The sequence below is a fragment of the Colobus angolensis genome, unplaced genomic scaffold (genome assembly GCF_000951035.1).
Source record: "Colobus angolensis palliatus isolate OR3802 unplaced genomic scaffold, Cang.pa_1.0 Scaffold80, whole genome shotgun sequence".
NCBI classification, from domain to species: Eukaryota; Metazoa; Chordata; class Mammalia; order Primates; family Cercopithecidae; genus Colobus; species Colobus angolensis.
The window spans coordinates 13087802-13102863 of NW_012121821.1; the positions used below are offsets into that span (position 1 = coordinate 13087802).

Below are 15062 nucleotides of genomic sequence, written 5' to 3' on the forward strand. Positions count from 1 at the left end.
TGAGGATCTTAATTGACTGTGACAAAACAAGTTAGCAGTTGTTTGCTTTAGGCTTTTGTGACCTCCTTGAATAAAATCTTGGACCTATTCCTTCCCTAAGTGATGGCTTTTTACAATACTTGAAATGATCTTCTAATGCCTTGAAGGCATTTGCTCTATTCATGTTTGTGCAGTTTCCCATTTAATCTCATTCTTCTGTTTTACAAACAAACTGAAGTTGACAAAGTTATATTCTCCTTGGCTCAAGCAATCCTCCAGCCTCCACCTCCCAAAGTGACGGAATTACTGATGTGAGCCACCATACCAGGCCCTAAGTCACTTCTGATGAACAGAATACAGCCAAAGTGATGGAATGTCTCTTCTGGGATTAGATTATAAAGAGACTGTGACTTCCATCTTGCATGCAGTTTCTCAGTCTCTTGTAGAAAGATTACCCTGGGGAACCACTGTCACTTCATATGTCAGTCTTGTAGAGAGGCCCGCTAGGTGAAAGAACTACGGTGTTAGTGAGGTCGGCCAACACCACTAGGTGAACTTCAAAGCAGATCTCCCACTCCACCCTCCACCCCCAGTCAGTCTTTCTTTTTTTGTTTTTTGAGGCAGTCTCGCTCTGCTGCCCAGGCTGGAGTGCAGTGGTGTGATCTTGGCTCACTGCAACCTCCGCCTCCCAGGTTCAAGTGATTCTTCTGCCTCAGCCTCCAGTAGCTGGGTCTACAGGCATGTGCCACTACATCTGGTTAATTTTTGTATTTTTAGTAGAGATGGGGGTTTCACCATATTGGCCAGGCCAGTCTCGAACTCCTGACCTTGTGATCCACCCACCTCAGCCTCCCAAAGTGCTGGGATTACAGGCATGAGCCACTGCACCCAGTGTAGTCAGTTTTATTTTGAATAAGATGGGGAACCACTGGATGGTTTTGAGAAGATAATTGACATGGTCTGATTATGTTTTAACAGAATCACTCTGATTGCTATGTTGATAACGGACTAGAGAGACAAAGGTATAACCACTTCGGAGGTTACTGCTATAATCTAGGAGAGAGGGTGAATCATGGACCAAAGTGTTAGCAGTGAAGGTGATGAAAAGTAGCTGAGTTCCAAATATATTTTGAAAATAGAGGAAACAATATTTCTAAATAGACCAAATGTGAGATGAAAGAAAAAAAGGCAGGAACAAAGTAATGTCAAGTGTTGGGGTTTGAGCACCTGGAAGGATGGGACTGCCATTATCTGAGACAGAAAAGATAGTGAGAGCAGCTAGTTTACAGTGAGAAATACAAGGAGCTCAGTTTGGGTCAAATTAAGTTTGAAATGCATGCCAGACATTCATCCAAGTGGAAATGTCAAGTAAGCAGTTGGATATACAAATCTGTACAGGGAAAGGTTCAGGCTGGTAAGAAAAATATAAATTATGATAAGTATGAGAGTTATGATATATGACCTGAATGGCTTAATCATAAGAGATTGGAAAATGCCATAGGATAAAAGAACAGGCCCTAGAAAAACATATATTATAATGAAAAACACAACTAAGAATCACACTCAAACACTGCAAATGCAAAGCTGAAACACAATGAAAAATAAACATGGCTTCCTCAAAAGGATATGGATACAAAAGCACTAAACTAGGAGTTAAGCGAAATCATCCTTCCAGAGTTGCTTGTAAGTGATGCCAATGGGAAACAGGATATAAGTAACTGAGGATTACATATCAAATTTACAAAGTAACATATACATCACTGAAGTCTTCTGCACATGGCTAAACTGCCCCCTACTAATTTCTTATTCTTACCACTTCGAGGACCTGGGTCAAATTTGTACAGTACCACGTTGCGTAACACACGAATAAAAACAATGTGAAATTACTGTTGTGGAACCACTCTACACAATTACCTTGTACAATATTTAAAAAGTAAAATGCTAGGCGTTCGTCTTGGTTTTTGTTAAAGAACCTAAATAAAGCTAGAATCTCAGAGAATCCAAGAACAGCTTCTCAGTTTATTCAGAAAAAGGTCATCATGGGCGCCTTGTAGCCCCAACTACATGGGAGACTGAGGCAGGAGGATTGCTTGAGCCCAGGAGTTCAAGGCTGCAGTGTACCATGATCCATGATCGCACCTGTGAATAGCCACTGCACTCCAGCCTGAGCAACATAGGGAGACCCTGTCTCTAAAAAGAAACAGTTTCTCTAATTGACTCTATTTCAGTAACTTATGTTTACCATTATCCCACAGACAATGTCTAGTTATCTCACTAATTTTGTTATAAGTATATCGATAAGATATATTAGTAACTATATTGATAATAAAAGTTTCAGACATATTACCAAAGTATTTAAAAGCATGAAATATTTATAGCCATTACCCAAATATTTACTAATTTTAGTCTATAAATCTCAGAAATAGTGCACTACGCAAAAAAAGTGATTGTATTTTATTGTATGTCTAAATATTTGCCACCTCATCTATAATTAGCAGTGAACACACAACCTTTAGGGCCTGGGAAACTTCTCAGTCTCAAATCACGATGGAAGGCCACCCTACTAAAGAAGCAATCCCACACAATCTATAGCTTTGATTCCATTCCCTTTGGCACAGCACTTTCCTCTTAATATACATCATGGCTTGATTTAACTCATCTGACTCATGACAAAGAGCTCATCAAGCACTGATGTAGCTGGTGGCACCTCTTCACCCAATAAAGTTGATCAAGTTGTTACAGAAGCAATTCTGCTGCAGCTGGCTCTGAGAAACTACAATTCAGAAAGAGTACACAAAATATCTGAAGAGTGCTCTATTTAGCATTATCATAAGCCCTTAGAATAAGAAACTTCAGAGAGAGCTATATTGTGCAGCTGAGAACTGTCTGTTCTTTTAACAGGAGTCATCACTCTACACTTGGCTGAATTTTTAATATTCCTGTAATCATCTGCAAAACATACTTGTGCACATTTTACCCCTGAGTTTCATGGGAGAGATTTTAAAGGAGTATTTGTCTCGGAACTACAGCTTTTCACTGTTGGATAAAGAATACGATCTGGCCTGCCAAGCAGATATTTAAAAATAACCTAATCACACTTTTGATCCAGCAATTCCCCTTCTAGGAATATTAATAAGGGGATCATACAAAATGTTCAAAGAGATGTGTCCGGCTGGGCACGGTGGCTCATGCCTGTAATCCCAGGACTTTGGGAGGCTGAGGCAGGCAGATCACGAGGTCAGGAGATAGAGACCTTCCCGGCTAACACGGTGAAACCCCGTCTCTGCTAGAAATACAAAAAATTAGCTGAGTGTGGTGGCGGGCACCTGTAGTCCCAGCTACTCCGGAGGTTGAGGCGGGAGAATGGCGTGAACCTGGGAGGCGGAGCTTGCAGTGAGCCGAGATAGTGCCACTGCACTACAGCCTGGGCAACACAGCGAGACTCCGTCTCAAAAAAAAAAAACAACAAAAAATGTGTCCATGGATATTTACCACAACACCATTTACAGTAATCTAAAGAAGTAACCTGTTTTAAATAGGGTAATAAAATACCTTCACACAATGAAAGAGCATGAAGTCATTAAAGTTTCTTTTTCCAGCCAGGCGCAGTGGCTCACAACTGTAATCCCAGCACTTTGGGAGGCCAAGACATGAGGATCACTTGAGGTCAAGAGTTTGAGACCAGTCTGGCCAACATGGTGAAACCCTGCCCTATTAAAAATACAAAAATTAGCCAGGCGTGGTGGTACGCGCCTGTAATCCCAGATACTCTGGAGGCTGAGGCAGGAAAATAGATTGAACCTGGGAAGTGAAGGTAGCAGTAAGCCGAGATCACATCACTGCACTCCTGGGCTAAAGAGCAAGACTCTGTCCCCTGCCCAAAAAAAAAAAAAAAGTTTATTCTTCACCTACTAAAAATCACGCATTATATACCGGCTTTTAAAAGTAGGTTATAAAGAAGCTGGTATGATATGACCCTACCTTTATAAATTTTCTTATACATACACAAACTTAGGAAGGATGCCACCAAAATATCAACAGTAGTTAACTTTAGGAGGTAGGATTTTACTTACATTTTTCTGTATTGTTTAAATATGGTACACTAGTATGCATTATTTTTACAGTCAAAAAAAGAACTTATTTACATTTTGGAAAAAATATAAACAGTGTTTAACTGATATTTTTCAATCTACACTAGCTTATTTCTTTTTTTTTTTTGAGACGGAGTCTCGCTCTGTCACCCAGACTGGAGTGCAGTGGCCAGATCTCAGCTTACTGCAAGCTCCGCCTCCCGGGTTTACGCCATTCTCCTGCCTCAGCCTCCCGAGTAGCTGGGACTACAGGCGCCCACCACCTCGCCCGGCTAGTTTTTGGTATTTTTTAGTAGAGACAGGGTTTCACCGTGTTCGCCAGGATGGTCTCGATCTCCTGACCTTGTGATCCACCCGTCTCGGCCTCCCAAAGTGCTGGGATTACAGGCTTGAGCCACCGCGCCCGGCCACATTAGCTTATTTCTTATTATGACATAATTATCTGTGATTAAGTATAGTGGGAAGTATATTTTAAGAATCCAACTTGAAATCCTAAAAAGATGAAAAAATGTTAACATATTGCACACAGCACCACATATTACTCACTGTCTCTTGAACTTCAGCCCCTTCTGAATATGGCAATATCTAAAAAGAAAACAAATTTTCTCAGGAGTGATTTAATCTCATATACTTAAATCTGAATCTAGAGAGCACCCAGAATTTATCAAATGAATTAAGTGGTGCGATAACTTTTTAAGTAATAGCTATTTTTCAAAATTACTTCTACACTGAAAATTGAATCCTTTTCTAAAAATCTTTTTCTAGGCTGGGCGTGGTGGCTAATGCCTGTAATCCCAGCACTTTGGGAGGCTGAGGCAGGCGGATCATTTGAGGTCAGGAGTTCGAGACCAGCCTGGCCAACATGGTGAAATGTCATCTCTACTAAAAATACAAAAAATTAGCCGAGCATGGTGGTGGGCGCCTGTAATCCCAGCTACTTGGGAGGCTGAGGCAGGAGAATCGCTTGAACCCGGGGGCATGGAGGTTGCAGTGAGCCAAGATTGTGCCATTGCACTCCAGCCTGGACAAGAACAAAAAATCGTCTCCAAAAAAAAAAAAAAAAATCTTTTTTTCATCCTGAGTCATCAGGAAATTACAGTTAATTTGCCAACCTGTGGAGTCTTCTCTGGCATTGGCCTGGTAGTTTTTCACACTTTATATCCTTCCTTTATGTATTTAAGTCTATCAGTCTTCTCATGTAAGCCTCTTTTGGTTTCTAAGAATACTCCTCTGCTCTGGCTTCTCTTCTATTTTCCTGCCTCCACACTTAGTCCTCCCAGTCAGTAAGTGAATGGCCATTACCAGTGCTCAATCTCAACTATTTGTTGTTCTTCCTCTACCTGCTCTTTTCCTGCAGGTTCCATTGATGCTCAAGGCTCATTTATTACCTATATTCAGATAACTTCCTAGTTTCTTCTTCATACCTAGCATATCTCCAAAACTTCAAAACATTTCTATGTATATGTTTGGACATTATTGCATATCCTTCTAGTTCTAAAATTATGTTAACAAAGGAAGGGCTTTACATCTTTGTATCAGAGATAGTAGTCAGCTTTCTCTCAGAAACCAGCTTCCATACTGATTTGCTCATCTTTCTTTCAAACACTCAGGCATAAACCCTTGATTCATCTGAGACATTTCCCCCAACATCTGATTAAATTATTAAATTCTGACTTTTTTGCCTCTATGGTGCCTATTTCACATTCAGTCTTTTTTTTCACTTCCCATTAGTGCCCCCTATGTCAGACCCACATCACCTTATGTGTCAAGTTCTGCATCTCCCTTTCAGTAGATGTCCCTGCATGCAGTCTCAGCCCACTCATTCATTTACTATGCTACATACCAGAATTAAAAAACATGATAAAAACATAGTCCCTACTGCCAAGATCACCACACATAGAAGACAGTATGTATTACGGTTTATTCAACACTAACATAAGTGATCTCCAGTCTACCCAACATTACTCATTCTTCAAGCTATCCCATCATTAGCATGCCACTTAACTTCTTTCTGTGAGGTTTCTTTTTCTCCTTTGTAAATGCACTAATTATTAAACCTTACACATTTCTAGAATTGTTATGAGGCTTAATAGTTTACATGAGTATTCTATATAAATTTGTTTTGAAAATCAGTATATAGACATAAGGCAGAATTACTTATTATTAAAACAAATGAGAAAGACTAAGAAAGGACCCAGAAAAAAGTGATTAATTTACCAACTTAATTTTCTAGGCAGTCACTCTGGCCTCATTTCTCCTCCACTAAAGAAAGTCTGGTGGCATGCTATTCTTTTAAAAATAAGCCCCCAACACTGATAGTTAAAATATTTTACAATTTGGTCCAACTATCCATCCCACAGAAATAATGATTTTCTACGAGACAGTCTCACATCTCCACTTAACTCAAACTCTACTTAGCTAAAATTCTGCCTAGTAAAACTGATTGCTTAAAGTGATCTGTAATTTTCTCCCTACTTTCTTTTTGCTTCCCTACTCAACAGCTTGAAATTTTTATATGTATTTTCTGTCTTTCTCCACTCAAATGTTAGCTCCACTGGAGTGGGAATTTTGTCTATTTTGTTCACTGCTACATCTTTTAAAACTAGAACAGAGCTTGGCACCATAGCAGACACTCAACAAACCCCTCACTTTGAGAGCTCAAACTGCCAATTCTGCTACCTACGTTCAAGATGAAGTTATCATTCTCCAACTCTGACTTTCTACTGTGAATTATTTGATAATGCATAATTATCTCACAGTATTGTCTCTCTTGTTATATAAATAAATAAACAATTCAATTGTTATTTAACTTTTCTCCACCATTATAATGGTCTAGTACAGTGCTGTCACAATAGAACTTTCTACAACGATGGAAATACTGCATATCTGTAATGTCCAACAGGGTAGCTACTACCTACATGTAGCTATTGAAATCTTGAAATGTGGCTAGTAAAACTAAGGAACAATTTTTAATTTAATTAGGTTAACTTTAAATTAGTAACATGTGGGAAGTGGCTACACCATCAGACAACTCAGGTCTAGCACAACCTTACCATTCCCTAGCTCAACCTAACACTGACCACTCCTCTAGCATTTGCCACTGCTGACCACTCCTTTTCTGAAAACTTTGCCCCTTCTTAGTTTCCAACCTATTTTCTCTTTCTCCTCCCTCTCTCTGGCTCCCCTGCATCCTAGAATCTCTCATTTCCGTTCAACATGATTTCCACACGTGATTCCATTGACTTGATTTTTTAAAGAGCTCAGTTCACCACTAACTCCCCAAATCAGTTTCCTACCTTACCCTCTCCTGAGCTGCAGCCCCTCAAGGCCATTCCAATGATTCTCCTGGTGAATTCATTCTTCTTATATAAAGCATGACATCCTTGATAATGGATTTCCTGACCTCCCACTGCAGGCATAACAAATAGATATTCCATCTGTCTTGTCACACTGCTTCCTTCTATTATCAAGTCGGATTGCAGGGGAGAGCCCACAGAGCTCCATGTATTCCTAGGAACACTGACCCTGTACCTCCACCTTCCTGAGTAGGAGGAAAGACCCTTCACTCACGCTTTCCCACAACCCCGACTGCTTACAGACTAACCACCACTGTCTGCCCAACAGATATGCAAGCTTTACACTTAGTTCTTATTTCTGCCTAGAAAACTTCCTTTAGGATTCTGCTCAAAAGCTACTTCATCAGAATACTTCCATAATATTCCCAGGAAACAGCACTCATCCCCTATTTTGTTACTCTCTCTCCTTCTTACCCTGCTTTATTTTTCATCACAGCAATCATCTCATAACAGTTCATATTTATATATTTTTTCTTTCTCTACTCAAATGTTAGCTCCACTAGAGTGGGAATTTTGTCTATTTTGTTCACTGCTATATCCCTTAAAACTAGAACAGAGCCTGGCACCATTGTGGACACTCAACAAATACTGAATGAACAAAGATCAGAAAAGAAAAAAAAAAAAAGAGGCTTAGTGATTATAACCCTAATAACTAGCACAAAGTCTCTGGCCATCTGATAAGCCCAAATTCCATCACTAAGAATCCCCTCATTCTTTTCCTTAAATAGTTCTGTCCTGTATAAAATAACACTGTTACAGATTCACCATCAGTTTTTGGTAATGAAACATGAATTATATTTCTTCTGGCACTGGTGGTCTCTTGCCATGATTCATCCAACCTCCTTTATCAAGATCTTCACATACAAGAGAAGCTCAAAATTAACCAATATGATTTTCACTTGTAACTAACGGCATGCATCTGGTGAGACTGTTGGTGGACTCTGTGGTTCGGAAACCAGAAAAAGTTTACTGCCCACTAAAAGAATTAAAGCCATAACACTGAGCTTTAACTTCATTAACATTTTCCTCTAAATCTGGCCTAACCAGCCACAGTTGCCTGAAAAGGTTATAAAATAGCACAACCGAAACCATATTATCACATCACAATCATGCCAGGTGATATGAGAACTGGTTATATGAGCCGACATATACATAAACATTTCAGTGTCTGATACTTCATCTTACAACCTGTTTCACACATTTCAATTGTCAATCTGAAATAAAAGCTCATCTTACTTGAAATTTCATTTTGGCCAATTCTTTGCATTCTTACATAGAGATATGTGAGCCTACATTCTAGATTAAATCATGACTGAGATCTAAATTAAGACATAAGAGCTGCAAAAAAATACCTTCATGCCTTCTAGATTTCTATTCCATTTCTAACAAATCACTGATTAGTATATCACACTGCACAGCATCAAGCCACGGGCAAGACTGCTAATAATAACATGGAAACGTCAACCCCCATGACTCATCAATCTACCACACATAAGAATGCAGTTAGCAACTGTTCCTCATGTCTCTGCAACTACATGGTGCCCAAATGTCAAAATATTCAGCCTAGATAAAAAAAGTCAAAATTATTAATAGTTACAGGAAAATAAAGCTTTGGATTAAATAAAATAGATCATGTATCACATATTTTTCAATGTATACAAAAAATTATATTAGGTAATGAATATAAAAACCTTAAAAAGATGCTTGAAAGTCTAGGTGTAATATGGATGAATTTATAACAAAAAAATAGCCCTTTCTTTCAATAAGAGAATTCGAATATTTACATTTAGATCCTAGTGCTGCCTCCTGTCTAGCTAACTGATTTTATGCAGATTACTCTTTCAGAGCCTTGGTTTCTTCATCTTTTAAAAACAGAGTAATATCTACCTTACAGTATTATAGAAAGGATTAAATGACGAACTGTACAGAACATCAAGCCTCTGCACACCTCCGCTTGGATACACATCTCAAACTTAGCATATCGAAAACTGACTTCATCTTTCCTCTCTCTCTGCCCCTGCTTTTCTTCCTATATTTTCTCCCTTAATGAATGGTACCTCCCACCAAATCACACAACAGAGAAACCTTTAAGTCACTCTAAACTTCTCCTTCACTTTTATTTTCCTCATCTATATTCTCCTCCACTCCTAATATTAAGTCCAGGACAAGGTCCTAAAGTTCTACATAGTCTATCGTATTTATCCTTTATTTCTCATGTCCACAGTTATTGCTACTACCTACCACCTGAATTTCTTACACCTAAGTAGTTTATACTGGTATCACAGAGAGCCTTCTAAAGTTGTTCAACAACATGGTTGAACCACTTCAATGGTTTTGGACTTGGTAGGCTCCCACAGCCTACCAAAACTGGAGAGAAAAACATTTAACCCCATCTTCAAGGCTCTTCGCAATTTTGTCAATCATGCATTCCGCCAAACACCCATGAATCCTACACATCACAAAAGTGACAAACTGATAATTACTTTCACTTCTTCAAACATACCATGTTGTTGAACAATTTACTTGTTACTCTCACAGCTCCTTTTGTCTACAACGCCATTCTCACCTTCACCAGGCAAATATCTAAGTTCCTTTCAACACTCAGGTTAAGCATTACCTCGTCTAAAAACACTTTTTTGATAATGACTTTTCAACTCCACTAAAATAAGTGACTTTTATGATCCCCTCTGCATCATATATGGTCATCTATAACAGTGTCATCTCATCCAGTATGAATTAATGCTAAACACATTAATGCCCTAAAACTTACAGAAAGAAAATGTAATTCAATATGCAAAAGCCTGAGTTCAAGTCCTGACTCCATCATCTACTTCTTGTATAGCTCAGGAAAAGCTACATAATTTCCCTTTATCTCAGTTTCTGCATCTGTAAAATGATGTTTAAGATTCTACATGTTTAGTATATGTAAAATTGGTCTTTAGTATCTTCCTGAAACTACACATCCAATCAATCACCAGGTCCTGCTGATTTGCATCTCTAATTCCTTTTACATATTTTCTATTCTGCTGCCACTACCACAGAAGTTTTCATTGCCTTTTATCTAGATTTCACAAGAGCATGCTAACTTACTCCCTGAACTAACCACCTCTATTTCTATGGTTTTCAACCTTAGTTGCACATCAAAATCAACTAACGAACTTTAAAAGGTACTAATATATGCAACTCATCCTCTGAGATTCTAATTCAATTGAATAGGAAAATAGGAATGTAGCTGTACATCAGTTTTTGAAAACATCCCAGATATATCTAACGTTCAATTGGTTGCCCCATCAACACTCCACAATTTTGCCATGCTGATATTCCTAAACCACAACTCTGAACAGGCTGGTTCCCTGCTCCAAAATCTTCAACAATTTGATACTGTGTTAACAACAAAGATCCCAAACAGTAAAAGTAGTATTCAAGGCCCCATATGATCTGATTCACAGAGACGCAGTATAGGAAAGTGATTAAAGGTTCACCCCTGGAGTCGAAATATATCCCAGCTCCGCTATTTACCAGATGTGTGTCCTTGTCTCTGTATCCTCATAATTCTATCTACCTCATAGGGTTATTTTTAAGATTAAATGAGTTTATGGGCAAGGCACTTTGAATAGCTAGTGGCACACAGTGGAAATTTAATAAACATTAGTTGTTATTCATTTCTATTAGCTTTATTTTCTACTAATTCCCCTAATGCAGCCAACAGTTTTACCCATAAGACCTAAATAAAACCTGCTCTAAACACAGTATAGGCATGAACCTAGGAAGGTACTATGTGTAGAATGTGCTTAATGAAGGTAGGTTAGTTTGCTGAACCCAATAAATGTTTAAATAAAATAAAATAAATTTAAAAAACATAAAATTTTTTTAAATAGTTTGATTTAAGGTCTAACCAAATCTCCACTTGTCTGTCTAGTGACAGTATAATAACGAATGGATTTTTATCCATATCTCAACTTAGTAAGTTTTCATTAACTTGTGACTGCTTCAGAAATCAACGTAAGTTTAATATGGTGAAAACAGCAGCTTTGGAGCAAGAGCAAGCTTAGGATGGGGGGATACATTTATATACATGCATTTGTGTATGTACACACATACATATATACATAAAATTTAATTTTGTGTGTATATGTGTAAAAATAATATTAAATTTCTGGAGGGGAGGCAGAGTCTCACTCTGTCACCCAAGCTGCAGTACAGTGGCATGATCTTGGCTCACTGCAGCCTCAACCACCAGGGCTTTAGCAATCCTCCCACCTCAGCCTCTTGGGTAGCTGGGACCATAGGCACATGCCACCACGACCGGCTAATTTTTTTTTATTATTTGTAGAAACAAGGTCTCGCTATGTTGCCCAGGCTAGTCCTCAACTCCCAGGCTCAAGCAATCCTCCTGCCTCAGCCTCCCAAAGTGCGAGGATTACAGGCGTGAGCCATTGCAACCCAGCCCCAAATTAAATTTTATGTCTATAGGTACATATGTACATAGACAAATACATACATAAATTCATCACCCAATCCTCAAGCTTGCTCTTGCTCTGTTGCTGCTATTTTCACCCTATTAAACTTAAGTTGACTTCTGAAGCAGTGACTTCTGAAGCAATTACAACTTAATGAAAACCTACTAAGCTGAGGTATGGATAAAAATCTCTTTATTGTTCTATTGTCACTAGAAAGACAGGTAGAGATTTGGTTGGACTTCACATATCTCCAATATGCTAAAATTTGAATCCTTCACATTTCTTTCTGAGGTTTTATGGGACTCCCATAAATTTTTTTTTTATTTTAATCTTAAATTTAAGATTCTTAACATACACCATTTTAATTAAGAGTTAAATGTGGACCTGTGGGTGTCTAAGCTTTAATTATATCCTACTTATGAGAAGCTCTGGCATGTCTTAAAACTTGAGAGAAAGAGCAAATGACAATACTTTAAAAAAACCCACCCTGGCTAACACGGTGAAACCCCGTCTCTACTCAAAAAAACTACAAAAAACTAGCCGGGCGAGGTGGCGGCGCCTTTAGTCCCAGCTACCCGGGAGGCTGAGGCAGGAGAATGGTGTGAACCCGGGAGGTGGAGCTTGCAGTGAGCTGAGATCCGGCCACAGCACTCCAGCCTGGGTGACAGAGCGAGACTCCGTCTCAAAAAAAAAAAAAAAAAAAAACCATCATATGTTTAAAAGCCGAGTAGTTGCATTATTTATGGGTACTGAAGGAAATAATAAGTCTTTAAAGCCAGTTCTCCTCCCAAAGTCTAGGTTAGCAAAACAAATAGCTTTGTCTATTCTCCTGTTACATAATTTGACTGTCTACACTGAGTAAATGACACAGCCTGTTTTTTCAGGTGGTTCCTTAATAGTTCTATTTTTTATTTTTAAACTGTGTATCACATTTGACAAAGATCTTAATATGAACTAACTGTGTAACAGTTCTGCTGTTCTTTTAAACCTCTGGTCCACTTTCAGCCTCTCTATACACAGAGAATGCAAAGTCAATAAAGAAGAAGCCAATTGCTTTTGTAAGTGAGAACTGAATTACTAGTGAAGTAACAAGTCCCCACCCCACCCTAGCCCCTGAACCCATCCCTGGAGATGCAGAAAGTGGAATATCACAGATAAAGAAAAGGCCAGGAGAAGGGAACAGGAGGAAGGGTTGGAAGCTAGCCATCTTTCTATGCTCTTTTCTCTCTAATCATTGAATACCTTGTTTTTACTATGAGCACAAAACATGATTTAATTCCATACAGAGGCATTAAACACAGTCCTAAGTAAGCATTTTTGCTTTTAAACTGTGCACATACACACATGCTGTACTGTTACAGTACACACATACCAAATGCAGGCAGAGAGGCCAACTACTGCCTTCCACTGTGCTTTCTCTCAAATGGGCTGTTTACAACTAAGGAGACAGTTTATGGATAAGAAGTGTGCTCAGAACAGAGATACAGAAAAGTTCCCTAAGAAACAGAATATATAAGCAACTGGGGTAACGAGGTGGAAGCTATGATTTTAATAAAAAAGATTCTCTAACCTAAGATATGTATTCTCTAGATTGACCAAAACAGTCAAAAGCTAGTCCCTGGGCTCTTACCTTTCTATGTAGGACAGTATCAGACAAGGCAGTTAATATTCCCAGAAGAATATTATTAAGAGAATATAAGCTCACAAACAAAAATAATATTCTAAGGAGCCCAAGTGCTGTGAAAGACAACAAACTGAACAATCTTGGTCAAAGAAAAGAAAATCAGTGAACCAAACTCATCAAAAACTTAATAAACACGTTTAAAAAGATAACGGAGGATATTATAAAACAGAGCATGAACAAGCAAATATTTTTAAAGCTGATAATACTGGGTATAAAAATATAGATAAATAAAATATAGTAGGCTCGAACAGCAAAATGAATATGATCCAATAATAAATTAATAAGCTAGAATAATAATCAAGGAATTCAAAAAGAAGTCATCAGGAAAAAAAAAGATGGAAAATATACATAAGTTAAGCAAGACGAAAGAATGAAACAGAAGTGCCACATTCACAAAATAAGAGATGCCTAAAAGGAAGGCATAACAGATTTAAATATAGTAACAGAATATTAAATTTTAAATAATTTTGAAAACCTACACAGAATGAATACTTTTCTAGAAAAGACTCCCCAAGTCTCACTGCCATACATACATTCATAAAACCACAGCCTCAACTGTATAAGGAATGGAAGAAAAAGGGGAAAAAACCTACTATTTGCAAATGATATGAATCAGACAAAATATTAAAATTAATGAAAAGTAAGCAGACATTCAACAAATATCTGTTAAGTTACCAAATGAGAAAAGAAAGAAAGTCAAAAAACTACTGAAAGGTAGAGGTCCTGTCTCAATACTAAGCAGAGTTATAAAGAAGCCAGAGTTTATCTTGGTATCACTCCCTTATTCTTAAAGGCCCTATCAATTATTTCTTCTACTCTCCCACCCCCAAACCTCATCTTCTTGGTTCCTTTTGTCATATCAGGCAGCTGTCAATTATTCTTTCTTAAAGTGTTAGTTGCTTAAGGCTTAGATGAGCAACTTAAACTTTTGGGTCTCGAGATTCCTTTATACTCTTAGAAACTGTTGAAGACTCCAAAGAGCTACGGTATATGTGGATTATGCCTAGTAATATTTTCTGAATTAAAAAAAAATTTAATGGGAAATTTACTAACTACCTCAGCCACATGATCATGGTCAACAGCAAAAATAAGTTATGCTAACAGAATATACCCTTGGTATGATGTGATGAAAACGGCACTTTAACTCTGCGGTCTTCCTTCTCAAAATCCATTAAACTTAGTCTAATCACGAAAAACATATCAAACAAATTCCAGTTGAGAGATGCTATGTAAAATAACTGACCAGCAGCCCTCAAAACGGTCCAAGGTTCATTCAAAACAAAGAAAGTCTGACACACAGTCATAGCCAAGAAGAACATAAGGAAACACGAGAACTAAATGTAATGTGGCATCCTGAACTGGATCCTAGAACATAAAAAGGACATTATGTAAAAACTAAATTCTGGGCCGGGCGCGGTGGCTCAAGCCTGTAATCCCAGCACTTTGGGAGGCCGAGACGGGTGGATCACGAGGTCAGGAGATCGAGACCATC

At 38.2% G+C, this 15062-nt stretch overlaps 1 protein-coding gene across 3 annotated transcripts in view; it reads right to left on the reverse strand.

Moving 5' to 3' along the window:
• OSBPL8 (oxysterol binding protein-like 8) overlaps nucleotides 1-15062 on the reverse strand; it is a 217437-nt gene that overhangs the window by 117220 nt on the left and 85155 nt on the right. The gene's annotated exons all lie outside the window — the stretch shown is intronic.